At 37.9% G+C, this 9,365-nt stretch overlaps 1 protein-coding gene across 4 annotated transcripts in view; it reads right to left on the bottom strand.

The window, feature by feature from the left end:
• The window catches only part of LOC103143276 (receptor-type tyrosine-protein phosphatase T-like), a 221,905-nt gene that overhangs the window by 98,194 nt on the left and 114,346 nt on the right, over positions 1–9,365 (bottom strand). The window lies entirely within an intron of this gene.

Below are 9,365 nucleotides of genomic sequence, written 5' to 3' on the forward strand. Positions count from 1 at the left end.
CAGTGAGTTTAAACAGGATGCAGTAATGAAATGTCTTGGTTCTGTTGCAGTGATGTGCAGATCAATACTGAAATATCGATACTTCTGATACCAGACCTTTATGCTCTAAGATCAATTCTCAAATCCAAGTATCAATACTCTCAATACTCTCAATACTTCAGTCCTTCAGACATTGAATTTTAACAAGAGCATGTTAGACAGTATGAATTGGTACCAACAGAACCAAAGCCCAAAGGCCTGGTAGGTGTCTCCTGACTGTCTGACTGACAACCTGCAGCTCTGCAGGGGAAAACCTGGCACAGGACAGCAGGACAGCCATTACATTTTGCAATTAAAGCCATTCAGCTTTCAGAATTACTGTTGGACCCAAGCCGTGTGAACATTTTACCAAGTTTTCTGAATGAATCAGCAGAGCTTCAGACAGAAAAATCCTTACTTTTTCTCATTTTTCCCCCAGAGTCTGAATGTCAGCCACGTCGGCACAAGCGCTGAATCGATAAATGGAGCTGTGGTGTCTGGCCAGTGTAGGAAAAATATCTACTAGTTAACTGATGGCAGCCAGAACTCTCAACCAGACGCCAACACTACAACAAAGACACAGTGAAAGCTCTTTTCTCTTGTAAAATGCAAAAACACAGAAAGCTACAAAGTAATTCTGGCCCAGTTTCTAGTGCAAATATCTTAGTACACTTGAAATAAGAAAAAAACAACTTAAAAGTAACTTTTCAGCAAGAGACAGAAGCTTATTTTAAGTCAATAATTCCTTAATATTGATTTAATAAAGAAGTAGTTCAACTGGTAGATTATTTCACTTTTAACAGGACATTATTTCCATGTTATATGAGAAATAAGAACTTTTTATTAGACTTCAATAATGAAAACAAGCCAGTAAAAATTGCTAAAAAGGTATTTGTTTTAGTTGCACTTGAAACAAAAACAAGTAAATTTTTTGTTACTTTTTTGTTGTTGTTTTTGCAGCACTTTCAAGATTTACAAATACATTTCTTATGCTTTTTATTTGACTTACTCAATAATAAACTAAATGTGCTAGATTTTATTAAAACCTTTCCAGAAGCTGGATTTGTAAAATGTTGTAGATCCAAAGCATTTAAAGCGTTTTTGACAACTGTGTTTTGGCTTTATTGTTACCTTGATTGTCATATTAAGGAATTGTTGACTAAAACAAGCTCCTACATATTGCTGAAAACAGGTTTGTCTTATTTCAAGTCAACTAAAGTATTTTCACTTGAAGCAGGAAAACAAAACATTCTGACAGTAACTGAACCCAGAAGGTCCAGAAAACGACTATCAATCTGTGCACGGCATTAACAAAGTAAATTGAGAAGATTTGAATTTCCTCAGCTGCTAAGAAATCAGATGTGACAGAAGGCAGATGGATGATATTATCTAGAGAGTCTAAATTTAACAAAGGAAGTATTTTCTGCTGTTTTAGGAGGAATTTATGAACCAGGCACAGCTGCGCTTCTCTAATTTCATTCCAGGATTGCTTTGTATTCACCTGATGTGGTGCCGTCTGTGTGTGCAGACACAAGGATTCACATCTGCAATAAGTCAACACCAAAAAATATACTGGAAGAACATAAATATGGACATCTTTGTTCTCTGACATTGGCTAAGCATAAAAACTATGATTCACATTCTGAAAACTGCAGACGTAGGTCAATAAAAAGTGTTCAAAACATAAGATAATGGATGTTTGATGCAGGACTGTGGGGTTTAGTTAAAGTGCAGTTCATGGTTTTCCACACACTGTTTTGACGTTTTAGTTGTTTTTTCAAACTCTCATTTCAACCAGTAGCTGAGATTTTTATTTCACCAGTGGTGAAAACGCCTAAGTACAAAGTTAGCTGCGCTAACCCTACAGCGCTAATCACAACATTAGTTCAACCAACGCTAACGCTAACGCGCTATACCACCAGCAAGCTAATTATATTAAAACATATATTTGCCCTTGGAAGACTACAACCCTCGAGCAACAACTATTTTAGGGGAAGCTAAGTGCTCTAAATGTTTCAAAGTTAGCAAAAGTGCTAAACAGAAATAGCTAAAATATGAGCACTTTAGCAACAATTTAAGTCAAAAACTCCTCATGAGATCACATCAAGTTTTCTGGAGCTTTGAGAACAATGTGTTTGAAAAAGTTAATAGTTGTTTTCTGCCTTGGAGCCTCCAAACAATGCCCATGTCAAGTGTTTCGTCTGGTAAGCGGCATATGTCCATCAATCTGACTTCGGTTGATCAAGAAGAAGGTTTTAGCAGCTGCAGTACACTGACAGGGTGACAAGATTTCAGCAGAAATTCAAAAGACGACTTCATGCTGGGCGTAAGGCACTCTGTGGGTGGTTGTTGGTTTTGACGTCTGAAAAGGGAAATGCTGATTTGTGAAAATTATAAAACATAAAATAACCTGAAGTGATAACTAGAACTAAAATGAGAGGATTTCTTTGACCAAGCAAACATGGAAACTCAAAGGAACGTAAGAAATCTGCATCAAACAGTAAGTAAAGTCAAGGTTACTTTACACAGCAACAAAAAAACATCATAAAATGCTTTGCAACAGTTCACAGTGTACAAGCTGGAAGCTAAAATTAAATAAGGGTTCTGACTATGCAGCAAGGAAATGGCTCTTCAACTCAACTCCAGGGTTTGGAAACGTATTCAGCCTCTTTGTATTCTTCACATGAGTGGTTGCTCTTAACATGTTTGAGTCAAACCCCCTGACAAATAAAGGACTTCTTCACACTAACCTCATTTACGTGATGAAAAGATGTTCTAGTTCAAGATGTTCAGCTTCTGCTTTTTGTCAAAAAGCTGCAAACAGGTGAGAAAAGGAAAAAGGAAGGGCAAGAAGACAACAGCAGCACAGAAAACACAAGATTTACAGGCGAACATTTAACCTTTAGTAACAGCACTCTCATAAAATCAAGCATGTTCCTTATTTTTTGTTGTTAGCCAAAAAAGCTTGAATACAACAAATGATAGAAATGGATTAACAAGTTTTGCAGATAATTAGATTGTTGGAAATCTATGAGGGGATACAGCAGCTTGTGCAATTTATTTTCTTCATATAGAGCTAATCTACTAGAAGTCAACTCTGGGGATTTCACAAACAATCTAGTTCAGCTCAAGTTCAGTCAGACAAAAAGACAATTCAGTGCAGCTTCTGTTTAATACTATAAACATTAAATTGCACTGAAATGATAGAAAGAAAAACTGCTGTTCATGAAGAGAGAGGAGCAGATATGCAGAACTTAGTTTATTCAAAAAGTTTTCTATTAGATGCACAACCAGTTCATCTGCAGAACCGCCATCAATCACCAAAACCTCAACTTTACTCGCCTGAAGGTTTTACAAAACAGACAAGTAAATGAGCACTTAGAATTTGTCTGAAAATTTTATTTAGGGTGTGTTAAATGTTTTAAAAGTAAGTAAAAGCGTAAAAGATAAATTGGCAGACATTAGCAGAAGTTTAACACCCAACGAAATTCAAAATAAAAATAAAGTCTGTTGGAAATTACCTGAACTTTTCTACAATCAAAATGCATCTGGAAAAATTAATTTAGAGTAAGCTATGTGTGCTAAACATTTTCAAACAAATGTGCGAAATGAAAAATTTGCTGCGTTTTTCGTGTATTAGCGGAAGAGTAACCCCCACGAGAAATAACTCTGGACTTCTTCAGAAATTATCACACATTTTCGTTAAAATGTAACTGGGAAAATTAATTCAGGGGAAATTATGTATGCCAAGCATTTTAAAAGTGACCAAAAGTGTGAAATGAATAATTAGCTCCGGTATTGGTGTGTTGGTGTGAAGTGAGCACATCACTGCCTGAAGGCAATCTGAGGTCCAGGAAGGTAAAGGCTGGACCTGCAAACCCCACTAGCAAATAGATGACTGCAGTGAAGGTGGCAGTGAAACACAGAAATTAGGAAGTGATGGCAACATCAGGAAAAGAGGAAGAAATACAAAGAGCTCAGGAAGGAGAAAGATTCTGGGAAGTCAAAGCCTCCCAGAGAGGCTCCCACTGAAACAACCTCCAAAATCTTTGTCCAGAAAACAGCAGACTTTCCTCCAAATCAGGCCTCTGATAGGCAACTTCAACCGGAACCATCCAGGAAGAAAATGCAGAGTGTGCTAGCAATGTCTGAGTTATCTGAGCACAAACTGAAAGTGCATTTCTGCAAAAGGTTGTGAAATCAAGTGCAATGTAGCAGTTTTACTGATAGTGTCCAGGAAATACATGCAGCCGGCAAATGTATCGTCTCCGAACTACAACACGGCATCAACAGGCAGCTGCAATTCGCGGCTCGGACTTCTGACATTTGATTTTCAACCCAGCCAGCTTATTTACGGAAATATTTTATGGGCCCAGTCGTATTTAATGTGTCCCTACATAAACCAGCTCTGAACAGTTGGATGTAGAAAGGATGTACTCTCTTAAGTGCTTCCATCCTGCTTGGCTTGGCAGAATGACGAAGAAGTCGTGTCAGCCAAATCCGTATATACCCAGCAGGTGAATTAAAAATCCATTTTTATGGAGTAACGCATTAGCCAACACTCACATTACCATCCTTCACATAAAGATACTTTATAAGAAACAAGCCAGACGCGGAGAGACGGGAGAAGATGCTGGGATGTAGTTTATAACCTCAGGTGAATTGAGTCTTAACGGAGTGGGGCATTAGCCAGCGCTCACATTAGCATCACCTTCCAATAACGAAGACAGGAAAATTCAGAGAAGAGATACTAGAGAAAGATTTACAGACTCCAGATGGATTTAAAGGGTAACGTATTAGCCAACTGTTACATTATCTTCCTTCACATAAAAATATTTAATTTATAAGGAGGAGAGGAAAGTGGGAGGAAAACGACTAAGGAAGTTAGAAGAAGATGCAGTTTGTGGAGGAATATTTAAAGAGAGATAGATGGAAACCAACTTTTAAAACTTTTTTTATAAGATATAAATTGAGTTTTTGCATAAGATTAAATATAGAAAACCTACGTTCAACAGGCATTGAACACCAACCACTCACAGTCAACATTCAGGGTAAAAAATAAAATAAAATTTAGCAAAAAAAAAAAAAAAGAGTAGATACATTTTTAAAAAATGCATAAATGTAAACACAGCTTAAAACGATTCCTTTAACTCAAGCCTAAAACTCTTCCGTCTGGACTTCCTTTTAAACCACAGTAACTGGAACATTGACCATCTGATGTGCATTGATCATTTTGATGATGACTGGTGACTGTATATTAGTTTTATGAATTTTTATTATTGATCTTATTAGGTCCTGTTCTTTTATTTTCCATTACAGCCATTCATGTCAGCTTGGTTATTATCCAGAAATGGTACAAAGGTGTAAATAATTTACTGGTATTTCCTCCAACCTATAAAGCAAGACGGAAAGCCATTTCCTGTAGTCACATTAATACGTTTCAGTCTCAAATCTCTGGAAACCAAGAATCAATTTATTACTAAAACAACACTGCTCACATTCAAATCGACTCGGTGAAATAGGCTTGAGTAAAGAGACATAAAGCAGAAGGTAGAGGACAAAAACAAAAAAATTCAAGCTCTTGAATTCTGTGCATTGATGAGATCTGTGGCGCAGAGCGTCGTCACTGATTTAAGAGGTGTGGATCTGCTGGGATGAACTGAGGAGACAGAATCTCATTTAAACTCCAAGGCAGTTTAAAAAACTATGAAGGTCACAAAGTGCTGAAAGAGCGAGGGAACAACTGGTCCACTGAGTGTCGTTTACAGGAAGAGAGAGGAATTATCCAAATCGAGGCAGGGTGACGAACTGTTTGAAAGCCTTGAAAGGCAAGAGAAGAGTGATGAGTAGGAGGTTAGGAGCTAGAGAAACTGAGGAGGAGGGCGGGCGCACGATAAAATCCATCATTATCAAGGCCGTGTACTCTCAGCACCCCGAGCAAAAAAAAAGAGTTCATTTGGGCTTGCCTACTTGTTTTCCGAAATGTGCCACGGTAGAGGAGACACGCGGTTAAAGATGGCAGCGGACTCACTGGAGCATCCGCTTTTCTGATGAAATGACCTGAATCCTATTTTCAACAACAGCTGCAGGATCAAACACAGCCAGAGCAAAGTTTTGTTCAATTCTGCAAGAATATCACCGCACTGATGTTGTTCCCCACGCCAAGAGTCTGGCAATCCCTCACTCTAATGGGTAATATCTGTGTGGATACGGCTGAAAAACACACGGTGCCTTTAGGACTACTGTTGTAAAAACTCCTTGAGATGATTTATTTAGAGGTAACAGAATAAGGGGAGTTTAATATAAACACAACAAAAGTTGTAATTGCGCCAAACATTATTGCCGGTTACAGTGGCTAAAATCTGCTACTATTTGAGACCCCATTAAAGCAATTCAAACAATGAATCGATTTGCAATCAATTGTCAATTATTGGTTTATGTGATTAAAGTTTGCACCAACCAATTAAACCTCAATTTATAGCTTCTTTCAGTGTTGTAGTTTGGCCACCATCCATCAGAGGGCGCCACTGGTCATCCTAAGCAGAGCCAGTTGATACAGAATAAATAGAAACAAAGATGGTGGAAATATCCAGATTATCCAAACATTTTACTCAAGTAAGGGTAGAGCCACTTCAACATATTTATTTTCAAGTAAAAGTAAAAAGTAGCATCAAAGAAGTTACTCAAGTAAGAGTCAAAAAGTATTTGAAAAAAAGTCTATTTAAGTACTGATCAAATTACCAGTCATTTCATATTTAAAATTACATCATCATAGGGACCAAAATATAAAGTCAGGTAGAAGGTTTGGTATAATTTATATAAGTAACAAAAAAACACAAAAACAGGCAAAGAGAAATGTTTCCAAATCAGTTTCTTCAATATAAAACTTCTGAAACTTTAATAAAAACTGCAGGTGTGTGTCTGGTGAATTTTTGGTTAACCCACTGAATGTTGGTAAAAAATCCAGAAATCATTTATTCAAGGTGAGAAAAGGCTCACAGGAAGCAGCACAGAAAACATATGATCAACAAAGTAAAAGGGAAAATACAGCGTAATGAAAAATACTCCTAAAAGTAATTTTTTTCACAAAAGTCACTCAAGTAAATGTAACTGAGTAAATGTAACTACTTACTACCGAACTCTGAAAATATCCCAGAATGGGAAAGAGAAACGGTCCAAACAAAGCCCAGATGCAAAATGCACTTTATGCCGTTTGAAATACAAAAACTCAACAAGCTCCTTAAGTTTCACCTTGGCGGCGCTGAATCATGATGGAGCAGCGTCAACTTCTCAACCAGAAAAGACTGATTTGACCCAAAGTTTAATAATGTGAGAAAATACAGTACATATTCACATCCATGATTTTTAATGACTGATTAAAAATCACGTGTGAAAAAGCTTATTTACATGTAATTTTAAGTGTGTTTCTTATTTAATGGCAACACTGCAATTGTAAAACCAGAATGTCGAAAACGTTTGTGTACATCTGCAATGGAAACGCAGCTAGTGACTGAAAGCAGACGACCTCCTGTGTGACTTTGTGTAGAAATATGGATCCATGTGGTTAAACTGGGGTCAGATGATTTTAGTGACTATTAGCATGAAGACATGCAGCAAAACCAGACAGATGAATAAGATTATGAAAAATTCCTGCAGACCTGCTTAATAATCAGGACAGCTGTAGCATGGAAATGAAAACAGCTGAAAAGCAGAAGTCGTCGTATTTAACGTGATTACTGGGCTTGATGGGAGACCCGAGCCGGGCTGTAGATGTTAACTGGAACAGAAAGGTGAACACAGAAGGTGTGGAGACAAACGCACAGCGGCCCACACACAGCAGCTACGCCAGTAGCCAGCAGGCTCTTGAACATCTGTCATACCTGCCTGCTTCAATCCCATCACACACACACACACACACACACCCTGTGAAGGTTTGTGACAGCTCAACATCGAGCCACAAGCAGAGAAACACATGTTCCTCTCTAGTTCACTTTCCACACAAACAGAAATGACCACCATCTCTCTTCTGTTTCACTTCACATCGACCTCATCTTTCCCCTCCATGTTTCTTCCTCCCTTTCCTCTCACACGTCACACCTCTGTCCAAATGTTTCAAGTCGTATTGTATTTATTAGATTTTGCCTGGCTCACTTTAATTTGAAGGTAAGAAGTATTAAAGTTCAGACTTCATGTTCAGAAGGAGACACCTGCTCATCTGCTAAAAACACCAAAAACAAACTGAACCAACTGCACAACCTGCTCTGAGATTTGAGACTGAAGTTTTCCACCTGCAAAGGGAAGTTTGAGAAAGCAACGAAATATTAAAACCGGAGGCTGGGACAATAAAGTATGTGTTAAATACTGTGGAAATTAATCTCACGTCTTCATTTAGAGGTTAAAATAAGTTCTTATGAGGGCCTGCCACAATAAGCAATAAATCAATTAATCACATGATAAATAAAACAAGCTCAATTAACAAACTTAATTCTCAGCTCAGTTATTCTCTTTTTTCTCTCTCTACCATAAACTGGATGGAAAAAGTCTTCAGTCTGGTGTTTTGGTCTAAACTAGCCAACTTTTTGAAGGACAATTTTATTTACAAACTTCTAATTAACAATATTATTTTTCATCGCAATAAATTTAAGGTCAGAATGTGTTATTGTGACTGGTCTACAATTGGACTACTTTTATAAATGGAACATTTATATTGACATGAAATAAGCAAATAAATAGTGGCATGACCAAACATCACTTACTCCTGCGCATGTTAGATGAAAAATTAAAAAGCCATGTTGTTGCAAAATAATGGCCCTTTGTTGTTACAACCTGGTGAGAGTAACAACCTCCTCAGCAGCTCAATGTTCTGCTTAGTCCTTCTAATGAGCCATCATTTGATGCAGGTGTGTAAAACCAGGGAGAGACTAAAACATGCAGGATGCCGGGCCTCCAGGACCCACTTTGGACCCTCTGGTCTAAATGAATCAAGAGGATGGAAAGATGGAGAGAAAAAAGAGGAATCAGAGAATGACACAGAAGAACAACAAAGAAATCAAGAAGGAATGTGAAAGAATAAAAACAGTTGGAGAGAAACATGAAAAATTTCAAATATGTTAAAAGAAAAACATGGAAATGAAGATAATTGTCTGGTAACAGCAGAAGTAGCACCATGATTGGAGATGGCAGCCAACCGCTGAGTTACACAACACACACACACACACACACACAGACACAGGCGCACACACACAGGCGCACACACACAGGCGCACACACACGCAGACACACACACACACACACACACACAGGCGCACACACACAGGCGCACACACACGCAGACACACACACACACA

Source organism: Poecilia formosa, unplaced genomic scaffold, assembly GCF_000485575.1.
Source record: "Poecilia formosa unplaced genomic scaffold, Poecilia_formosa-5.1.2 Scaffold106, whole genome shotgun sequence".
In the NCBI taxonomy this organism is placed as follows: Eukaryota; Metazoa; Chordata; class Actinopteri; order Cyprinodontiformes; family Poeciliidae; genus Poecilia; species Poecilia formosa.